We start from the raw sequence: 22,762 nt of genomic DNA on the forward strand, positions 1-22,762 counted from the left end.
AAGTTAAACGCAGGATTACCATACGACCCAGCAATTCCGTGGGTACCCTGGAAACATACCCCAAATAACCGGGAGCGGGGACTCCAAAAGATACTTGTGTACTCGTGTTCGGCACGAACAGCGTTACTCACGGTGGCCAAAATGTGGGGACAACCCGAATGTCCACCCACGAACGCACGTTAGATAAAACAGGGAACACGCCTGGAACAGGACAGCGTTCCGTCTTAAAAAGGAAGTTAGGCTCAGAGGAATAAGCCAGTCACGAAAAGGATTAATGCCGTATGATCCCGCTTACAGGAGGTCCCCAGAGTCACCCCAATCACAGAGACAGAAAGCACAAGGGCGGCTGCCCGGGGCCGGGGGTACCGAGACGCAAGAGGTCGGTTTAACGGGTACAAGTTCAGTGTTGCAAGATGAAAAGGTTCTGGAGATGAAGGGCAACAACGTGAAGCACTCTAGAATGGTTAAAATGGTAAATTTTATGTTATGTGTATTTTACCATAATGATAATAATAATAATAATAATAATAATAATAATAATAATAATAAATCCTCCCCTCAAACAAACAAAAGACCAAAATTTAAAGTAGGTGTATTTGCCCTTGGGAACTGGGCCCCCCGCGGTCTGTGCCCGGCCCAGCCCTATGCTACCCACGCAAGAAGGATCCTCGCGCAGGCCCCTCTTCTCCTTCGGGAGGATCGGAAAAACTCAATCACCACGAGGTGGAACGATCCACAGAGCCTGCTGTGCTCAGTTCTCAGTCCGGTGTGGCTTAAAACAGAGGATTACCTTCGAGTGGTGAGCTTTTGGCACGGGCCCAGGCGCAGGGGGTGGTTGGTTTGGGGCCTTTTCACCCCTGGGGTCGGCCCTGACAATCTCACTCCACGCATCCCCGTGCTTGGCTTGTCCGGACCTGCTTGCTCACCTGAGCCTCGGACGCTGTCCCAGGTCGTCAGGGAACGGAGGGCAGGAGCTGAGCCCTCTGTGCCACGGACAGGCTCCCCCAGACAGACGCCAGGGAGGTGGGCATCCTGCCTGGGCCAAGAGCAGGCCGGGGAGGGCGAGCTGAGGGGGGCTTCCCCGGGATGGGGGCGAGGGGCGCCACGAGCTGCGGGGGGCAGTCAGGAAGAGGAGCGCAAGGCCGGAGGGACCCCACGTCCGGGCTACAGAGAGCACCCCGCATTTTACACGTCCACGGTTCACGTATTTTCTGTTTCTATGTATTTTAGGCTTGCCCCCAAGTGAAATGGCTCAGCTGACGTAGGACCTGGACCAGCTGGGATTCAGACCAGGGCTTCCTTCCCCTCCAGAAGCCCCGGAGCTGCACCTCACAAGGCGTACATACCCTCTGCATCGCCTTTCTACCAAAACAATGACCCACAACCAAACGGCACCTTGAGAGGGAGGACGCTGGGTCCCCCAAGCCCTCCCTTTTTAAAACAAGTTTTACGATGGTTCCTACATCACTTTTCATCTTTAAAAAAAAAAAAACTAGAATGAATTAAATCTGGCCAATGGGTGCTTTAGCCCACGTCCTGTCTTTCTCTGTCACAACCTCAAGTGCCTTGTGTCACCTCAAACAGCATCACTGTTGGCCAGGTAAGGACCAGCCCGTCGCGGTGATGGAGACGTCTAAAAGGTAGCAGCTGGGGGCCAAGATCCTGAGAGGGAACGGGGACCCTACCTGTTACCAGTTCCATCTCCAAAATTCTGGGGTTTGGGTCTCCAGGTTTGTACTTTCGACCCCAGTTTCCTAGAGGGCCAGGGACAGGGCTGATGCCCTGGCGAGGTCTCTCCGTACCACCAACCCCTCACTCTCCTCCGGAAGGGCCAGGAACATCCTATCTGTGAAGCACAGGCTTGACAACAACCGCGTTCTTTGCCAACATGCTTTCTGTTGAATCGCGTTGGACAGTAAGAAACACAAGGACACCTCAATGGACGCACAAGCCATCCGTGCAGTAAGCGCTAGCGAAGTGTGACACAGGAGCCAATTCCCATGCTAACAGTTAGGAGCGTGTGGACGCAGTCCCTACCCTGGGGGAACTACAATCAGATCCAGAACACACCCCAAATCCCAATATCGTGCTGCCTCGGGCTGCCACGCAGAGACCATAACACACGTTCTTCAGAGGTTCATATGGGTACGAGTGAAATCAAAGGCTCTGCGAACCCTTATCAGGTATGCATGTGCGCACACACGCACGCACACACACATCATCATCGTAAGGTACATACAAAGTCCATTAGTACACATTTCAACCAGGCATTGAAACACCTACTGAGGGAAGCCCTCCTTGACCCAAATGGGTGTTCCAGGGGCAAGGGCCTGCTGGGGTGCTCGCTCGTAGGGTCTCTCCACGGAGCCAGACTCTGTAGGATTAGGACTGATGAGCCTCACAAAGCTCCAGACCCATCTTTTTAAAAAAGATAGCGCAGGGCCAGAGCTCTGGGGCCAGGAGGAGATCCTCAGTCTGTCGTCCACGAACGTGGTCTGTCTCTCCAGTGCTCACACTGAGCCGCAGAAAACGGTGGCCCAGCTGTAGGTCCCAGAAGCCTGCAGCACTCCCGTTAACCAGGAGAGGAAATCTTAATTAAGTGTAGATGTCAGAGTACGGTCAGATCAAGATTTCTGAGGGCAAAGGGAGCAGGGTGGCGGGGAAGCTCTGTGCCAGCCTCTGCCACGGGCCGGCCTCTCCATTGCCACGGGTGTGAATGAAATATTAAACGGGCTCAGCCAATTAATGGCCTTTCAATGATGGATGCTCAGAGGCCGAGGAACTGAGTTTTGATCCACATTTGCACTTGATGGCTCAGCAGTCGGCCGGAAGCAGTCTCCTGTTCTGCTGTTAGCATTCTGCTCACCCCCCTTCCCACCAAGCTGGCAGCGCTCGGTGGGACCTGTGCCCACCACGGCTTCTGGAAGGGCAGGGCCAGCCCCGGCAGCCTGGTCCTGGTGCCTAAAGCAGGTGCCGTTCCTGCCCGAAGAAGCCTAACGAGGGCCTTTCACCGCTACCCCAGGGCCTGCCCGCCCACAACTTCTGGAAAGGTCAGAAATGGGCTTTCCACTCAGCTGAGGACAAGAGGTGTCTTGTGTGTGTGTGTGTGTGTGTGTGTGTGTGTGTGTGTGGCTGTGCTCCAATAAAACTTTATTTACAAAAACAAGTGGTGGGCCATAGTTTGCCGAGCTCTGCTCCAGAGGCAGCCGTGAATGGGGTCATCATTAGCAGACAATTGCAGGGAACAGGGTGTGGTGGGTGGTGGGAGATGGCGAGATGAGGACCCGATCCAGGGGCTGCAAATAGAGGCCAGAACGCCACATTCTTTTTCAATTTGGAAGGCGTTGTTCAGAGAATATTTATTTTGCTTCACATTACCATGAGCTGATGGTTGGGCCAGACCAGGAGAACCTTAACTTCTGCGGTTCTTCTAAGATGGGATCATTAGAATTGCAATTTCAGTATTTGAAATCTAACAACTGGCCTCAGTTGTTGTTGTTTTTTTTTTTCTCCTTTAGGACCCTTTCTCTTTGTTTTGTTTTGTTTTTGTTTGTTTGTTTTTTTTTTTAAATGACTGTGACCACCTAAGCAGTGGCAATTTTCTCCTGTGACTCAGCTTCACATTGTTTTAAAATGAATAAACAACCACGAGCAGTTGGTTCTTGCCTCCACCAGTCAGGTGCTTCTTCCTGTAGCCCTGGCTCGTCTGTCCCCACGCACAGCAGCAGGGGAGACGCTCAGACAGCGCAGAGAGCCATGTCATGTCGGGCTGATGGCCAGCAGGGGCCTGTGGGGCTCTGTCCCAGGGGCCAGGCCACCAGCCAAAACAGGACATAAGACATGGCCCCACTGGGATGCTGCAGGCTCAGCAGAGAACAGTGATGCCCCAGGGGGCAGAGACTGAAGAGAGGCTGGGAGGGAAGTAGGGGGGTGGCGGTGGGGTGGTGGTCAGGAAGAGGGAGGAGGTCAGATCATGGCTCATGGGCTCGCTTCCTCACTCGCTGCCTGGCTGTCCAGGGGTCACCTGGATGGTCTCATCAGGGGCCCAGCAGCCACACCTAGACTAGGACTCGGCACCCAGCGTGGAGGGGCCTGCCGACGACTCTCCCAGGCCAGCGGCACTCCGAAAATGCAAACCTAGCACTGCGCCTGGCCCCTCCTTGCTCCAGCCACTGCCCTGCCCTGGGGAGAAAGAAATAGGCTTTTCCAGGGGCAGGGGTGGGGGGAAGCCCATCTCAGCCTCTGCTCAGGCTGCACGTCAGCAGGTAATCTGTTGCCCACTCCCTTCCACCTGCCCCCGCCCCTCTTATCCTGGCACACTCAGGGGCACTAGCTTTACATTCCCGAGACGACACAGGGACATGGGATAGAGCCACAGCCTGCCCGACCCCACGAGTCATCAGCCACCTACTAGGTGCAGCCAAAGGGTGTGTTTAAACTTTAGGCTACAAGACCTGAGTCTGGTCTAGTTGGTGGCACAGATGGGTGCCGACCTCACCTGGCCTGACCCACGGGCCCAGGAGGCACAGGACCGTGGCGTGGCCCAACATGCACACACCTTACCACATCAGGCCTCCCTTGTCCAGCTCTCCCGGGGTGCTTTTCTCAGTCCCTTCAGGATAGAGGAGGTAAAGCATATACAGAGGGGAAAAGCCCACCAGCCAATCTGCAAACAAACGTGCAAAATGATCTCACTTGAAGATGAGCAACAAGTGTCTTGACAAGGCCACTGAACACCTGCACAGTTTCCTGGTCTGGAAGAGCCTTTCCACATAACGAGCGCATTTGATCCTGCATCACGGGGGGAGGTGAAACACGTACAATTCTCATTTTATGTTTTACCAACCTGAGGGTCAGCTCTCTGTAGTAAGCTGCCTGGGCACAGAGTGAATGAAGGCCTCACTTGAGGACCAGAATCCATGTTTTCAGACTCCTAGGTTAAGACTCTTTCATATTTAATTCCTTTCTGAAAACAAGAAACAAGGGGCACCTGGTGGCTCAGTGGTTGAGCATCTGCCTTTGGCTCAGGTCATGATCCTGGAGACCCGGGATGGAGTCCCACATCGGGCTCCCCACAGGGAGCCTGCTTCTCCCTCTGCCTGTGTCTCTGCCTCTCTGTGTCTCTCATGCATAAATAAGTAAAATCTTTAAAGAACAACAACAAACAAACAAATAATAGTTGGGGTCAGAGCTGGTAAAGCACCGTGGGATGAAGCTACACCTGTCTCCCATGCTCTGCTCACACCGTGTGAGGACACGCCTGGGTCTAGGCAGCTTGTCATACTACAGGATGAGGCCACACCTGTCCCACGTGCCCTGCTCACACCATGGGATGAGGTCCTACAGGGCTTAACTCAACACAGACCTAGGGGACAGTGTCCCCACTGCCACATTTCAGGGTCAGTTCACGAAGTGCGTATGCGAAGGAGCAGCGGGAGAGGGAGAAGTTCTCCAGGCCACGGAAACCACCAGGGCAGGAGGACACATGCCCCGTACCCATCCCTGGGCCTGCCGCTCGGGATGCGCCCGGCTGGGAAGTCCAGTGCAGGGGGTGGCAGGAGATGTGTGGCCGATAAGCCTGGGGCTCAGGTCGCTGAAAGGATTCTCAGCCTCACGGATGATGGGATGGGTTCAGAGTGGTCACTGGCTGTGGAGCGGAGAGTGGATCCGAAGGAGGGTGAAGCTGCTCTGAGTCCTTGGGAGCCAAGTGGAGATGAAAGGAACGAGAGAAAAGGTGGGGGGGTCGGCTGCATCGCTAAGGTGGTAAACGGCTGTGGTGCACATGCACCGGTCCCCCGTCCTGTACTCTGGGCTGGGAAGACACGGGAAGACGCTGCAATCGTCCTCGCTCGGCACAAAGCTTGGAGAAGGGGAGGACTACCTGACATACCGGCTTCTGACCAGCCCAGCCAGTCACCAAGTCTTCGCTGAGCCCCCACCGTGTGCCCGTCCCGCAGCTGCGGCAGGGAACAAAGCTGGCAGGGAGGCCTGCCCCTGGAGCGCACCCACTTTCTATCTGAGAGTGTTTGCTGGCAAAGAACTCAACACTAAAGAATACAGACTAAACCTATAATTATAGAAACCATCCATTATGGGTTTTCTAGAATACGTCTGTTAAAAAAAACTTGTTTTCTGTTGTTACCATAAGACAAGCATTAAGCTGAAGGTGACCAGACTCACTTCGACCTGCTCCACGAGCGAAACGCCTGCCCAGAATATCCATCGTAGAAGAGCACTAAACCCCAGAGCACCCCTGGCAGCCAAATCTAGCCTGAGCAAGCGGCCTCTGGGTCCCACCCCATCCTCTACTTAAATATACAATTTCATTGAGATTTGTCAATGTTGCGGCAATCGCCCCAGGTATTTCCTGTGGAAGGAAAGGGCAGGCGATGGTCTCAAGTCTCAGGCAGTGAGCACACGAGAGGGTCCTAAGTCCACGCAGACACAGTCTCGGTCAAGCCGTTCAATCCTTTCAATCCACGGACCTTGATACGACCTGTTTTCCCTCACCAGACGTTGGTGTCCGCAAACCTTTAGAGAAAGTGCACGTGTAGCTTGAGGGAAATGCTCTTTTCCACGGAGCTTCCTGCTTTCCCGGGCTTCTTGGAGGTCACAGGTGCATTATTCTCAGAGGTTTCGGAAATTCCAAGCACATTTCTTACGTAGTCTGGAAATCAAACTTTTGAGGCAGGTGGAGGGTCCAGGCAGGTGCAGTTGGTTGGCTACTCAAAGCCTGTCCTTTGGTCATCATTGAAAATGTCTATTTCTCTACGCCGTCACCACAGGCGTTAGTGAGCCAGGCCTGATGGCACCTGCAGGGCCATCCTGGGGCTCCCTGTCCAGGCCTCAGCAGCACTTGCCGAGAGCTCTGTGGTCACTCCCTATGTGTGTCCCCAGAGCAGCGCAGGTCCACGGCCACCCCAGCCAGGACTGAGCCCCATCTGGGTCACAGAGAGTGAGAGGAGGAGCCAGGTAGTCACTACATGGCTTAAGCACCACCTGGACAGGAAAACATCAGTATTCATCACGTGGACAGCCCATCACTGGGTTCCAGCGAGGTCAAGGAGACTGAGAATGTGGAGAAGGGGCAGGAAGTCACGGCCACTAGGTCTTCAAAAGGACAAAAGGTGTTTTCTGGTACCGGGGTTTTCAACCGAACTTTGACTCCTTGGTTCTATGTGATAAAAATACTTGAGAGCACGTCCCTCTTGGAAATCTGCTTCCTGCTCTGGTCCTTCACCTAATGCACCTTCACATGATCCCGGCATTTGGGACACAGGTCAGGCTCCCCACCCTATGCCTGGCCCTGGCCCTGGCGCTCAACCAGAGCCATGCACTTTTCATCGTAGGATCCACAGATGTGTTTCAGGGATACCCATGAATATTCTGTACTTTTATGTAAGACGACATGGGTGTGTGGGTCTGTGTGATACGCATTTTTCCAGGGGAAGGGCCCACAGTTTTCATCAAGTTCTCATAGGGGTCTCTGACCCAAAAAAGATTCAGAGGCCTCAAAATCACTGCTTTAAAAGGAGCTTTCGTTTCCATCAAATTGGCCAAATTTCAACATAAAGTGGGTCAGAGCGATTAAAAGCTGAAGAAAGTCAAAGATGGGCGATTCAATCTGTAAGATTGTGGGGAAATTAAAACAAGCCCTCCGATGCTATGATTGAGGCAAAAGGATTCCAAGAGAAGGGGGAGCCATGGGCGGCGCAAGAACAGGAGCCAGGCAAGGGGAGCCAGGAGCAGGGGCAACAGCAGACGGAGAGGAAGCTCTGCGCGGGGCTCCACGGTGGCCTGAGATGGGTGCAGCTCCTCAGGTGGGCCCTCGGGCGGTGCGACGAGGGTGCGCTCCTATTTTTACTTACACGTACTGAAACAAAAATGTGTATACAGCACACCAGTCCTGGCATCCCTCCAGGCCCACGCTGCTGACACGTCAGGATGGCTCCGAGTGATGAGCTAATTAAAATTCTATGGTCTTTCCCAGAGATGGCTCTATTTTTGACCTAATTCTGTCACTTAAAGTGTGAGGTTTACTTTTTTTTTTTTTTTAAGAAAATACTTTCTTTTTCCCTTCTTGATATTCCCATGAATCATTTAGCTTAGCTGATCATTCCTCCCGACTCCCTCAAGCATTTCTTTACAAGACAGAAAGGGACACTCCAGCCAGAGGGGGCTAATGAGAGCAGCTGGATCCCGTGTCCCACCCCGCAGGACCTGTCATTACAAATACAAGGACCAGGGACACCCGGGTGGCTCAGCGGTTGAGCGTCTGCCTTCGGCCCAGGGCATGACCCCGGGTTTCCCGGATTGAGTCCTGCATCGGGCTCCCTGCATGGAACCTGCTTCTCCCTCTGCCTGGGTCTCTGCCTCTCCTCTGTGTCTCATGAATAAACAAAATCATTAAAAAAAAAGATACAAGGACCAAAAAATCACCACAAGCAAGGACAAGAGTCATCAGCTCCCTCTAATTCTCCTCCAACCCTACGTTCAAGGCAGTCTCCACCTCGCCAATGCTTCCCCAAAGTTCACGTGTAACTTGCTTATTAGAAAGAACGGTGTAGTAATAACGTGTTTTTAGGTTCCCAATGTGACGTGCTTTTTTTCAGAGGCCCTGGCCTAGTCCACAGGAGGATTTTAACACACAGACTGCTGAAATGCCTCATCCTCCATATGCGTATGTGTTGAAATCACACGGCTTCAATATCAGAACTGTTTTTTTTTTTTAAATACCTTCTTAAATTTTTTTAAATTTTATTTATTTATGATAGTCACACACACACACAGAGAGAGAGAGAGAGGCAGAGACACAGGCAGAGGAAGAAGCAGGCTCCATGCAGGGAGCCCAACGTGGGATTCAATCCCGGGTTTCCAGGATCACGCCCTGGGCCAAAGGCAGGCGCTAAACCGCTGCGCCACCCAGGGATCCCCAGAACTGGTTTTCAATGTATCTTAAGCACAACTCTTTTCCTGTGAAAATTTCCCTTCCACCCAGGGACACTTCCATATTCACGAGAAAAAAGAAAAAGAAAAACTCAGTACACCGCAACTACAATGGATAGGTGTGGTGCATCCCACTTTTCTTTTAGGAGAAAGGGGCAAATGATACGAAAATAGATCCGGTTTTGCGAGGACGACGGTTTGAGGGTGGATTACGGTGCGCTGAACCTCACTTAATGGAATGCATGCTTCCATTCAAAAAAAAAAAAAAAAAGCCTTGGTTTTTTTTTTTCCTCCTAAGCTTATTTTTCCATTGATCTTCTATACAAAACTGAAGGTCTTTAGGCACAAAAATTCTTTAAAAAATTATGTTTTGGGGGAAGAAACGACTTGAAGGAAAATTATTTTAATAAACAATTGTAAATCCTTAAAACAAGTTGTGAAGGCTCTTGAATTGGTCCTGGAGGAGCTTCAAGTCTTCCCGAGGGCCCGGGGGGTGGGGCGTCCTCGCAGACTTCCGAGGGCAGGTGGCCCTGGCTCTTGGTTCTGACTCGGTAGGGCGCTTTCTCCACGCGGGTGTAAAGACTGATGCTCTCTCCTAAGACCCCTGAGCTCCGGAGATGAGTGTCCAGTGGCCGAGGAAGGAGGGCCGTACCTGGTGGAGCTGCTCAGGGCATCGGCCCCCCGTGTCGGCCTGCGGCTGCCCCTGCGGCCAGGGGAAGCTCCCGGGGTGCCCTGTGCCTCTTGCTGTCCACGGTCAGAGGCAGGGGAGCCCCTCGCTCACCTCGGCACCCATCACCTGACTATGCGCCCACGTGCCCAACAGTTGACTCAAAGTCCAAGTTGAGCAAGCCCTGACCGTGACCTTGTTGTGCTGATGCTCACCTACCCTGTCAACATTTAATGAGGAGGGGACATCGATCCTGGTTTAGTTTCAATAATCTGATTGATCTCCTGAAATCAACAGGGCCTTCAAAGCCAGGACGGCACGGATTCACTCCTCCACACGCCTGCTGAAGGGTCTCCTGACCGCCGAACCCCCTGAGGTCCGCACTTGGTCCTAGGGCAGCTGTGCAGTAGGCCTTCCGAGGGCCGACAAGCAGCCAACTGCTAAGCGCTCAGTTTTCTGAAAACACCTCCTACCTGAGACTTATTTACCTGCTCAGCTGCTCCTGGAATGTGGCCTCATTCTTAGGAAATCACTTGATTTTATTTATTCTCTCGGAGATGCTGCACAAATATGAAGCACAATATGAAAGTTGGAAAAGGTGTCTGGGAGCATCTCTGTAACTGGTTTTCCTCTCCTGGAGCTTATGAGCATTTTATTTTGATGTTTATCTGGTGCCGTGGTAACCGGCGTGTCTGGAGGTTGACTTCCTAGACGGAGGACCGATTACAGACAGCGTAGCAAGCACTTACTTACCAAGTATGCAAGACACAGCGACGAGGCACTCTCTTCCCACAATGGAGGACACGCATCAGAGTGCAAAGAGCTAGACAGGGAGCTGGCAGATTTTCCCCTTAAAAAGCCAACTATTTCAGGTGTCGTGTGGCCATGCAGTTTCTGATGCATCCCCTCTGCTGCTCTCGTGCAAAGGCCACCGCGGATGATAAACGTATGAGCAGGGCTGTGTTCCGATAAAACTTTATTGAACAGACCCTGAAACTTAAGCTTCTCATAATTTCCATGTGTCACAAAATATTCACCTTCTTCTGATGTTTTACAACTCATAAAAAATGTAAAAGCCACTCATGGCTCACAGGCCACATTGAGAAGGCAGCTGGCCAGAGCTGGCCGGCGGGCCTATGGCTTGCAGACTCCAGGTCTGTGCCTGGCCAGCTCTGTGGGGGGGAGGAACGTTGCCCGGACTTCCCGAGCCTCACTTTGCTCATCTCCCAAGTGGGGATAAGAGTCTTTGTCTTGTATTAAAAAATCAGATACCGGGCAGCCTGGGTGGCTCAGCGGTTTAGCGCCGCCTTCAGCCCGAGGCCTGATCCTGGAGACCCCGGATCGAGTCCCACGTCAGGCTCCCTGCGTGGAGCCTGCTTCTCCCTCTGCCTGTGTCTCTGCCTCTCTCTCAATCAGTCTCTCTGTCTCTCTCTCTCTATGTCTCTCATGAATAAATAAATAAAAATCTTTAAAATAAAATCAGATACCTGAACAGAAAAAACTGATCTCCCTCCTGGAGGGGTGTCCTGTTTGATGACAATGACACTGACCATGGCAACGACAATGAACGACCCTGAACATTTGTTTCCTGCGAGGCGTGTGTTAAGTGCTACCAGCTTGTAGAGCATTTCATCTCCTCTGCGGTGCCATCCCTTACCCAATGTCCCACCAAGAAAGGAAAAGCTGCCGGCGAACCTCTGACACAGCACCGAGAATGTGATGCGTTCTGGCTTCACCCATGCCCCAGTGTGTGTATGCAGCACGGAGCGGGATGCATTTTAGAACCAATAACAACGGCATCTCTGTTCAGCCCCGAACTATCTGGCGGGCCAGGTACTACCTAGGACCTAGGTAGTACCTATCGTTCCTATCGGGGAGACCGAGAAACGGTTTCGGTCTCTGCTGGCCCAGAGTTGGAAGCTCCGCTGTGTGGGCCTGAACACAGGGAAGAAGGCGAAGGAAGACAGCTGGCACTTTAAATATGAAATCCAGGGCAGGCCGGGTGGCTCAGCGGTTTAGTGCCACCTTCGGCTTGGGGCGTGACCCCGGGGTCCCGGGATCGAGTCCCACGTCGGGCTCCCTGCGTGGAGCCTGCTTCTCCCTCTGCCTGTGTTTCTGCCTCTCTCTATCTCTCATGAATAAATACATAAAATCTTAAAGAAAAATAAATATGAAATCCAGGTTGAGGACTCTGGCACAATCGAACTCTCTCCTCGGTGAGGGGACACTGATCAGGCCAGTCGGTCACATCCGTCCGGTATCCCAGAGTAGGGTGTTAATGCAGCAGGAGGTGACGGGAAACAGCGCCCCTGAAATGCAGAATAAAGTGGCAAGGCAGGCCAGCATCTGAGCTTGCGTAATGGGAATCCGTCCAGGTCATGGACGGAGCAGGGCAGAGGAGGATGGGGACACATTTCCTACTCTTGGCTGTGTTTTCCTGCGTGGAAGGAATGCTTGGGGGTAGAGCCCGAAGGCCTGACAGCGGCTCTCCTGGGAGGAGGACCAGCCTTGGGGGGCGTGCTCAGGGCGTGCGGGCCTCCCACCTCCGCTGGTCGCTGGAAGCACGACACAGGTGCACGTCTGGGGGACGCAGAAATTACGAACAATTTAGGCCAAAATTCTCTTTCAAGTTGTGAATTGTTTTTTCTCTCCGCATTTGAGCTTTACATCTCTTTCTCCCTATTATTATTTCATCACCAAGTATTAATGAAGTGCTTAAAATATGCTCAAGGGGATGCGATTTCTCTTTCTCCTGTAAAATTCCAATTAGTCAAAAGCCTCCCCAACACGTATCTTCAGTCCAACTTGCTGTGCACAAAGGAGTCCGCACAGCAGACCTGACGCCGCTCTGCCTAGGAAGGGCTCCTCGCGTGGCCAGCCCTTGGCCGGCGTCTGGGAACCTGGACGGGGCGAGTCCCGCAGTTCCCTAACTGCCGAGCGTGGCTCGCTGCGGCCACGCCGGGCGTGCAGACGGTGCGCTCTCTGCTGACCACCTGCTTGCCTTCTGCGAGTCTGGGATCTGGGACGTGCTGAGCAGAAGGTGCCGGTGTGACCGGCCTCCAGCAAAGACCTTGGGTGCTGGTCTCTGATGAGCTTCCCCGGTAGACGAGCATTTATCACGTGCTGTCACAATTCATGGCGCGAGCAATGAAGTGCATCCTGCCTGACTCAGCCTCCGGGGGCCTCCGGAAGGCTTGAGCCTGGTTTCCTCCAGACTCTGCCCCCTGCACTTTTTCCCTTTGCTGATTTTGCTCTGTACCCGTTTGCTGTGATAAATCACAGCCAAACGAGACGCTGAGATGCTGAGTCCTGTGAGGTCTACTCACTCCCCCATCAATCCCAGGGGTGGTCCTGGGGACTCTGGACACAACCATCCTCAGCCAATTCATTGAGGCAACGGTGCTGCGCCAGGCACAGGAAGGCCTGGGGGAGGGACACAGCCACGTACTCTCCTGATCTTGAAGCACGAGGCATGAGAAACCAGGTATCAGATGACCTCCTGTTCCATTCAGTGTTGACCAAGCACCCATCACATGCTCAGGGAGATACTAACCTTGTGATCCCTGCCCTTGAAATCTGCAGGCAAGTGTAAGAGACAACGATGGGGAGGACGACAAGAATGAGGTGATGGTAAGTAGGGGAGGTGACAGCTAATGCTTCCCGGGTGCTTACCACATGCCAGGCCCTCTTCTGAGCACTTTCAGTGTCAACTCACATAATTCTGACAGCAGCCCTGGGAGCTGGGTGCTCCTACTACCTCCATCCTTACAGATGAGGAAGCCGAGCACATAGGGGGAAGCACCGCCCCAGGTCCCACAGCTAGTCACTGGCAACACATCCTCTGGCTTCAGAATCTGACTTAACTATTATGCTGCACCGTCTTGCTCTCTGGACACGAGAGAAATCTGAACAAACATAAACAGGCTCAGTTGTACCTACATCTTTAACAACCATAGTGTTTACTATACACTCCCCAGCAGTAAAATTATTTGTATGCATGTGTTAATGCCTGTGCTAGACTCTAAGGTGCGTGGCCGGGCTCCTGCCCGGTGCATGTCTGGGTCTCCTCCAGGGCACCACACCCGGCATATGGTAAGCACTCAGGGGCACACAGAAGGTAGAGGACAACCCTTCAGGAGTGGGGGGTCAGCACAGCCTAGAGCTAGGTCTCAGGGAGCACTGAGGGGGATCTCAAAGGTGAGCTCTGAAGAGTCAGAAGAGAAAACAGGTAATCCACGTGGCGGTAGCAGTGTGAGCAGAGAGGTGGACCCAGCAATGACCAGGGCATAGTGCAAGGACCAAGAGAAGACTGGCTGGAGTGAGGGGTGTGCCTTGGTAAAACGGAGTGAAATCCAGTGATGACAACCTCGTATGAGAAGTTGGAGATGCAAACCTAGGGGCAGCCAGTGAGGAAGAGAGTGACAGCATTCAAAGGGCCCATTCGGTAAGACGAAGCTGGGGAAGAAGAGATGGATGGCTTGATGGGCCAGGGCCCTGGAGCCAGGTAAGGAGGTGAGAATCTTCTGGACGATGTGATGCCACCCCGCAGGAGGCGAGGCCTGAGCCCGAGGGCAGGGCCAGGGCCAGGTCTGCTGGGAAGACGAGCAGGGTCCCAGAAAACGTGCCCTGCTGGTCCTTGACCATCTCAGACATTCCTTCCCGCTCTGACCCTTTAGGATCCCAATCGATTTGGGTTGGAATTAGGATGGGAACTGTGGGGTTTTAAGGACCGTTTCTGAAGAGAGAATGGTGGACTCTGATAGCTAATTACAGCGGCAGGGGTGTCAAAGTGGGTGCGGGCAACCGAGCGAGTCATGGTGACACGGACACCCGTAGGGAAGCCTGGGAATAAAATACAGACGTTCTCTATTGCACACACAAAATATGTTTATACGAACCGTCTTAAGAGCTGTAAGAAGTGAGACTTTAAATGACAATAAGCTTCAAGAAAAAAAGCAGAAAAAAAATGTAAAATCAAGCCCAAGAGGAAATGTATTAGTTGGTAGTTGCTTTATCCACCCCTATTCATCATGTCACGTCTCCAGTACGCCCAGCTTCAAAACAAACCACCCCCTGTCAAAATATTGCTTATACAACTGCAGTTGGGTCTGATTAATTCTCATGATTATATCTGAGCACATTCTGTGTTTGGAAATAGAATATCAGTTACTGACCCTCAGGAAGCTAATTGCTTTTCCACATATCCTGCCCGGTGACGCATCCAGCTCAGCCACTCGCCACGACGGTGGCGCTGCACGATAGTGAACTTGATCGCCGGGGGAGCATCACGGGCCCGCGGGCCGGGGCTGAGGCCCCGAGTGTGGCAGACAGAGGAGCTCAGGGCAGGACCGGCTGCGTCCTACGGTGCAATCACCGGTCGGCACTTGTAGCTACGGCCACGCGTACGGTCTCTCTCCCTGGGGAGGGCACGTAAAGCCTCTGATGTGTGCATCTGCATCAATATACAAGGCTGGCATTAAATAGGACAGGACGAGCATTTCTGCACAATGGCCCCCTGCCGGCTAATTACCTTGCCCTGTACACACACAGTAGGTCACTACTGGCAAAGACCAATTTCTGGTTTCCTGGGGCAGAAAGAAGAGATCCAGACATAAATGTCTATCAACGTCTCTCTTCTGATTATAATATTCCCCTTAGAGGAAAGCACATGCCTCTTCTGTTTACTTGAATTTGCCCTTTAAGTAGTTGGTAGACCAGGAATTTTAAGAGTGGAGATGACTTCATTTGGTGCTGTGTGCATTTCAATTCCATTTCTAGCAGACATTGGGAAGTTTTTTTCTATATTTTGTCTTTGAATGCCTTATAGCCATATATGTTTCTCTAGGGAAACACACGGCATTTGGGGAACTGAAGATGCTGCAGATTTCATTAAACAATCGTGCCAGTAAGAGCACAGCCGTAAATACTACTGGCTGGCTTCAGAATACAAATGCTTACTGTGTGATCCTCTCAGAGTGGCACCCGCCAGTGAGAAGCCAGACCAAACACTGGACACCAGCCTCCTCCCTTCCCTCTTCCTTCCACGGCCCAACCTGAGCAATTCATATCAGCACTGCCGTGCCTTGGCCAAACGAGGTGACACCAAATCGTGCTGCTAAGTGAATCCCCCCAGAGCTCTCCTCTTCGGCCGACCCTTCTGAGCCACGAACGAGCCCCTCTAAGCCCCGCCACCTGCCACCGCCTCTGTGCTCACGCTCCAGCTTGCATTTGATACTGTCACCATGCATCCTTTTTCGCTCTAGAATGTGCCTTCTTGTCCCTGCCATGAAACACCTCCAGCCCTCCTTCCCCTGCAGGAAGGCCTTCCCAGCTCTCAATGCTTATGTCCTTCCCTGCTCCTAAATTTCCAATGACTTTTAGCCACCCTGCATCAATCTTTAGTTCATGCACTTGTATTACAAACATCTGAGTGTCTGCAAAATGCGGCTCAGTGTATTTAGGTGCAGTTCACTGCGCAAACACCGTGTTGGGTCCGTCGGACAAAACCCGATAGGACGCACATTCACCCTGCAGCCTGGCTGGAGAGGGAAGGGCCGCTGATCCTGCAAAAGGCAAAGTCAGGTGGGGCAGGGGCTCCGAGAGTCGGGGACCGCACCTTGGCATGGGGGGTGGGGAGATGGAGGACCCGTTTGGGAAGAGGGGGTCTTGTGCTCGCCCGGGCAGCATGTGTACTAAAACTGTGGCACAGAGAAGATGAGCAGAAGATTAGCACGGCCCCTGCACAAGATAACAGGCAAATTCATGAAGCAATCCATATTTTAAGAGAGAGAAAAGATAAAAAGGCCTTTTGACTTGACTCAATGAGAAACTGGCAGGATTTTGAAATGCAAATGGTTAATGAAGGAGAAGGCATTTCAGGTAGAAGCAATGGCACAAAAATGAGGGTGTGGAGAAGAGGGTGGGGAGCAGAGTAAAGGGGGAGTCCGCAGGAAGGAGAGCCCGGGGATGGGGTGAGAGGGCCCTCCCGCTGCTCAGACGGCACCTCCTCCAGTTGCCCCCACAGGGTACACACTTTGCAGAGACCAGGTGCGGATGCCTCTCCCTCCCTCTGGTCTGTAAGCAACACGAGGATGGGCAGGTGCCCGCGTCCCTGGCTCTCGTGTGGGTCACGTTCAAGGCAGCCCACGGTACCAGAGGTCAGGCTGCTCCTCCAACTGTGGGTTGCAGCAAACTGGTTCAGCTGCAGAGTTGGAGCGGTCACGCCGTGCTCCAGAAAGACCACGGGCGCCCAGAGCCATAGTGGCCAAGGAAGAGGCTGGGGCGGGGGAAGAGTCAGGAGGCCAGGGAGGCGAGCTGGAGGTGTGGGTGCCTCACAGCTGGGGTCCCGTCTCCTCCAGGGAACCCGTGCTCCGAGAGCACAGCGAGGCCCTCCCGCGGCCCGGGCCGGTGGCCACTCCGAGAGCAGGGGACATGGCCTGCCTCTGCCACTGTTAGCACACACAGGTCAGGGCTAGGTGACACCGCCACGGGGTCTGTCTGCATCGCTGTGCACAGGGAGTAGCCGGGCAGTTCTCCTAGGACATGAGACCCTCAGCCCGTGAGCAGCAGCATCCGGCAAGACTCAAGCGGCACTGGAACAGGACCTCCTACAAACTGCCACTGCTGTCATTACCCCCCAGGCCGCAGGCCTCCATCCTCCTGGAGAAGCCAACAGCTCCTCCCCTTTGCACTCTCCTAGACAGCTCCAATCCCCCTTCACCGTCTGGGCGGCCATCAGAGTTACTCAGAGGTCTCCCTTCTAACTCGGGCCGTGGGTACCTCTCTTAAGCTCTTGGGGCGCCAGATTTTAGCAGGAAGGACAAGCAGGGCTGCGGTCTGGCCCCACGCTGCTGCAGCTCCAGCAAGCCCGTCTTTACAGGACAGCCTGGCCTGGGCCTCCCCGCCAGCCCGTCCCTGACTGCGCTGTTTCCTCCATGATGTAAGCCTGAGTCCCCTAATGAGCTCCCTGGAGAGTCCGTCCTATACCTGGCCTGCCTCTGAGACAAGTTCCACTCTCCAGTGCTGTGTGCAGACTAGAGCAGAAAGCTAAAACATCTTGCTCTTCTACCCAAGGGGCCTGAGCATCTTTCCCCCCAGAGATGCTCTTTCTCCTCTGGGCAAACGTCTTCTAATCTGCTAGATTAGAAGCTCTCTGAGGGGAAGGCCCACTTTTTAATGATAATCTCTAAATCTTAAAAGATCATCAAATGCTCTCTGAGGAAGCTCAGGCTGGTGCTTCTTATTTTCAAGGATGAAATTTTTATCTCCTGCTCTGGGACGCTGTCAGGGAAGCCGAGGACCCCGTGCACCAAGCTCAAGGTGTCCCATTTGGCTTGGCGTGGGGTGGGAGATGGGGAGGACAGACAGCAGTTCTACTTGCTTTTTTGGAAATTTTAGCTTCTGTGAAAGAGAAAGGCAAACATACCTCGTGGGGACTGGAACGCTGCCATGTTTCTTTTCCCTCAATATTAAATTTCTCCCACTAATTTTACCCCTGCTACGTATCACCTTGAACACAAGTTGAAAACCTAAACCAAAAAAAAAAAAAAAAAGAAAAGAAAACCTAAACCTCTGGGGTTTGTGTTTAAGGCAGAAACTCATGCAATTCGCACCTGAAGTCATGCAGCTGGGTGGGCTCGGATTACTGATGACTGCTCCAGCCTCCCTCAGTTCCCAGCAGACGCGTTTCAGAGGGTTCCTGCCGTTTTGCTCATTAGGGTTGATGAACAACGTGCACACCTTTCCCCAGGGTCAGGGAACTTAGAACAGGATCGATTTAAATCTTTGGGGAGGGGGCAAGCAAAAGGGAGAGAGAATGCCTGTGTGTGAGCAAGAGAAAGAGAAGACTATAAAGAACATGATGATGGATAAGGAGGAGAGAAGGTGAGAGACACAGAAATCCTAAATGTCTAAGACACCGCTGATAAGAAAACAGGTTCTGGGCTGGGACAATGCTTGATATGCCAACAATGTACTAACTCTACAGGGCTAACGGGGGTGAATGGTTTGCCCAAACTTGACAAGTTAAGCAGGTTTGGGAAATATTTAGGTGGGAGTTGCAAATGAAAAAAGAATTTAGGTGGAAGCTGCCCAGTTTGGGCAAATGGAAGTGACGTTGTTGAACACACACCTGTGCCGGCCTACCCTGTACTGTCTGACACAGCTGGGTGAGAGGTGAGTGGAAGGTCTTCCTATAGAGAATCATTTCAAAATTATTTCAGTTTGAAATAATTCTCAAACCACAATAATAAGGAATGGATAGAAAGACTATCAAGGGAATAGCTTGCACATATCAGGGAACAGTATTTCTATACACTGGAGCCCCCGGACGACCGCCTGCCAATGAAACAAACACTTCTTGACCATATCAGGAAGTCAGCTATTTTGGGATAAGACTTTGTAGTGTCTTATGGAGCTGGACCCCAATTTTGGAACTTATTTACTCTCTATAAAATTCCATACACCCAAGGTTAATGCTAATACTCTTTCATGCTAGTCCGAACTCACGTCGAGTAATAACAATAATTAAAAAAAAATTGTACAAACGAGTTGTTTGCCAGGACAGAAAACTGCAGCAGGTTTGTGTAGTAGTCACGGGCTATGTCATGGTGCAGCGAAAATCAGCTCTTAACAATTTCAGAGGCTTCCAACATCGTTAGTTTATTTCTTGCTCACACTACATGCCCACTGAGGGTTGGTAGGGGGCTCTGCTGATCACGGTCACTCGGGACATGGGTTCAAAGATCAGACCATCTTGAATGTTCCTGGTTGACGTGTTACAGGCCTAGAGGCTGTCTCATTGGTAATTAAATGCTCCGGACCAGAAGGGACATGTCAGTTCCGCTTATAGCTCATTGGGCAGAAGTAGACACACGGACCTGACTGATCTCAAGGGAAATTCTGCCAAAAGGCACCAATGACATCCACACTTTGTGATGTGCAGCTGACTCTTTTAAGATGTTTCATATACACATCGTATGTGAAGACGCCGAGGTGATTTCCTGGCTGTTCTGTCCTTAGAGAAATGGCTGGCATCTCTAGGCCACTTTGTGTGTCAACACAGGAGAGCAGAACGGGGCTGACCAAGTCACCTCGGTGGTGAGGGGTATCAGGGGCATTCCCCAATAGAAGGTAACGACAGCCACACTTAAAAAAGGGTCAGTGCCAATACCAGGAGAAGCAGTGTCCCGGCGAAGGGTGGGGACTCTCCAGCTACACACATGTACAGCAATCCTGGTTCTACCGCTTACTAGCCAAGCGACCTTGGCCAAGTGACCTTCCTTCTCCGTGCTTTATTCAGCATCTGTGAAGGGGGTAATAGTACCTTCCCCCCAGGGTCGATGTAAGAGTGGAATGAGGAGCCAAGAGCTAGAACAGTACCTGGCAGTGCACGGTAAGCACTCGCTTTTGTCAATCCTGTTCTTTTTCTTAACCTCATCATTTGCACCTCCCTTCAGCCATCTTTCTTGCAAAATAACTGGCTACCACAACAAGCAAGTTGCATTCCTCACAATCATCCTGCGAGGTCGGTGTAAGTAGCCCCGTTTAAATCATGAGAAAACCAAAACTGACTCAGGTTTCAAATCTGTCTGAAGCTGCCTTGTTTCACTGCAACGTCCTACCTGGTTTGCTCCCGTATCATGAACTCAAGGGCGTGGCGTCCACGTCAACGTATGGAAGATGACCCGGCATGTGTTATTTCTCCACTTGTACCTGGACCTCCCCAAAGAAGCTTTTCTGCTCAACCCACCATTTTCTCCATCAGGCTATATGCAGTGTGCTTGGTAGAGTTAGGACGCCCACCCTCACTCTCTGTGCAGAGCCAGGCAGGCTCAAGCCTCCATCGCCAGCAATGAACCAGGAAGGAGAGAGTTGGGATGAAAGATGCTAACGTAGAGATGCAAACTCTGTCCCAGCCTACAACTCAAATATTACAGGAGTATTTTCATGCGTGCCTTTAGTCTATGTCTTATGCATATACATAGTCTATATGTTATACGCACACATGACAACCTAAAAGGGGCATTTTGGTCCTACTCTGAAAGGTGCTACTTTTCCACCTTGATGACAGCCATATCATTTTGCCTTAGGGCCTGATAAGGTGCCATAAGCCCACTCTGTTTGTCCTTCTCTGTACCAGACTTGGGGGGGTCCCCTCTGGAAGGTGCAGGATGATCAAGTAGCAGTACCGATCGATAGGTAATTAAGTGCTCCGGGCCAGTAGTGATGTGTCACTTCTGCTCACAACTCATGGACCAGAACTAGACACATGGAACCAAGGAAATCCTTTAGAGCAGAGGTTGGCACACCGTAGGCTGTGGACCAAATTCGGTCCAATGTTTATTTTGTAAATACAGTGTTACTGGACCACCCATCTGTTTATGTATCATCTGTGGCTGCTTTCATGCTACAACGGCAGAGCTGAGTAGTTATGTGAGAAACCATACGGCCCCAAAGCCTAAAACAGTTACCACCTGGCCTGGTACAGAAAAAGAGTGCTGCAGTAAGGGAGGTGCAGGGAGCAAAGGCCTCTGCCAAGCAAGCATGGGGTTGTGCTGGCACCCCCATGGCTGGCCCAGGTGGTCGCATCTGACTCTTGGTTTTGTCTCAGGTCGTGATCTCAGGATCCTGAGATCGAGCCACACATCAGGCTCAGCACTCAGCAGGGAATCTGATTGGGATTCTTTCTCTCCCTCCCCCTCTGCCCTCCCCTGTCTTGTTCTTGTGTGCGTGAGTGTCCACGCTCTCTTTCTCTTTCAAATAAATAAATAAATAAATAAATAAATAAATAAATAAATAAATATCAATCTATCTATAAAACAAAACAAAAGGATGGGATTGCATGGATTTCCATTCATGGGCAAACCCTCACACCAAAGGGCACAGGGCTCACTTAAGAAACAAATGTTTCTTCCATGCCAGTTATTAGGACATCACAGCAGGCAAGATAAACTCAATCTCTGCCCTTCAGGAATTTAAAATTGTGTGTCAGGATAAAGATGGGGCATGAGGGAAAGAGAAGGCACAGAAATATGTAAAAAGGCAATTACAGGCCAAATAACGCTGGTATATTCACAGGGAAGTGAAACGAATGAATTGTAGCTATAAAGGTCAACACACATGCATCTGGGGAATAATGCAGAGTGCAAAACAGTGCTGTATGATTCGACTTACTAAAAGCCCCAAGCCATGCAAAATGAAATGATATACTGCTTATGGATCCTAAAAGATGAAGCAAATTGTAAGGAAAAGCAAGGTAAGGAGTTAACACCAAAGCCAGGCTCAGGGTTAGCGGGAGGGTGGCAGGGAGACAGAGGTGGCCCGGAGGGGCATACAGGGTATTTCATAAGACACGACCATATTCCTTTCCTAGAACTGAGTGATGAGCAAGCAAGTGTGCATGGTGTCAGAATCCTTCACGTCTGATCTGTACTTCGCTCGCTCTCTTGTATCTTCTAGATACTGAAGCGGACTAAGTTTTACAAGGAGAATCAATGTGATGAGCGCTAGCGTTCGGTAAGAAAGACCCTGGGGAGTGCTGTGGGCACACAGAGGAGGGACCACTCACTCGGATGCTGTGGCTGGTAGGGGAATCCCTAGAGAAAACAGTACATGCCCCTTGAGGACTGGAGCAAATTTCACCCTGAGAAAAAGTCTGGAAAGCGTGTTCTAGCAAAGACTAGCCCGTGCAAGAGTCCAGAGATGCAACAGATTACAAAGTTCTCAAGGAACTGAAACCAGCAAACCAAGTGCTGCGTAGGGAAAGCAGGCTGGCAGGGGTCCCCGGGGCCCACTCTAGTGAGCTTTGCCAGCCACGGAGGAAAAGTGTGCACTTTATTCCAAAAGCAACTAGAACCTTTGAAAGATTTAAGCCAGAGAGTGTAGAGACATGATCGGAGCTGTCTTTTGAAAAGACTGTTCTGGCTGGGGCACCATCAGGTTACTCTGCTGCCCTCAAGTCCCCTCCGGTGTCTGCTGGGCTGAGGACAATGCCCGTTCCTGGATGTGTGTGTGTGTGTGTGTGTGTGTGTGTGTGTGTAGCAATGACCTGCACCCCTACTACTTAAATGAGCAAAACCAAGACGGTGTCGAGGCCAAAATGACCAGGTGCTTCATTAATATAGCAGATGCTTATTGACTATAGACCAC

At 51.7% G+C, this 22,762-nt stretch overlaps 1 protein-coding gene and 1 pseudogene across 5 annotated transcripts in view; one reads left to right on the forward strand and one right to left on the reverse strand.

Annotated features, from left to right (window-relative positions):
• SLC22A23 (solute carrier family 22 member 23) overlaps window positions 1-22,762 on the reverse strand; it is a 163,384-nt gene that overhangs the window by 78,105 nt on the left and 62,517 nt on the right. The window lies entirely within an intron of this gene.
• LOC119867762 lies at window positions 16,282-16,395 on the forward strand (annotated as a pseudogene).

The sequence above is a fragment of the Canis lupus genome, chromosome 35, assembly GCF_011100685.1.
Source record: "Canis lupus familiaris isolate Mischka breed German Shepherd chromosome 35, alternate assembly UU_Cfam_GSD_1.0, whole genome shotgun sequence".
NCBI lineage: Eukaryota > Metazoa > Chordata > Mammalia > Carnivora > Canidae > Canis > Canis lupus.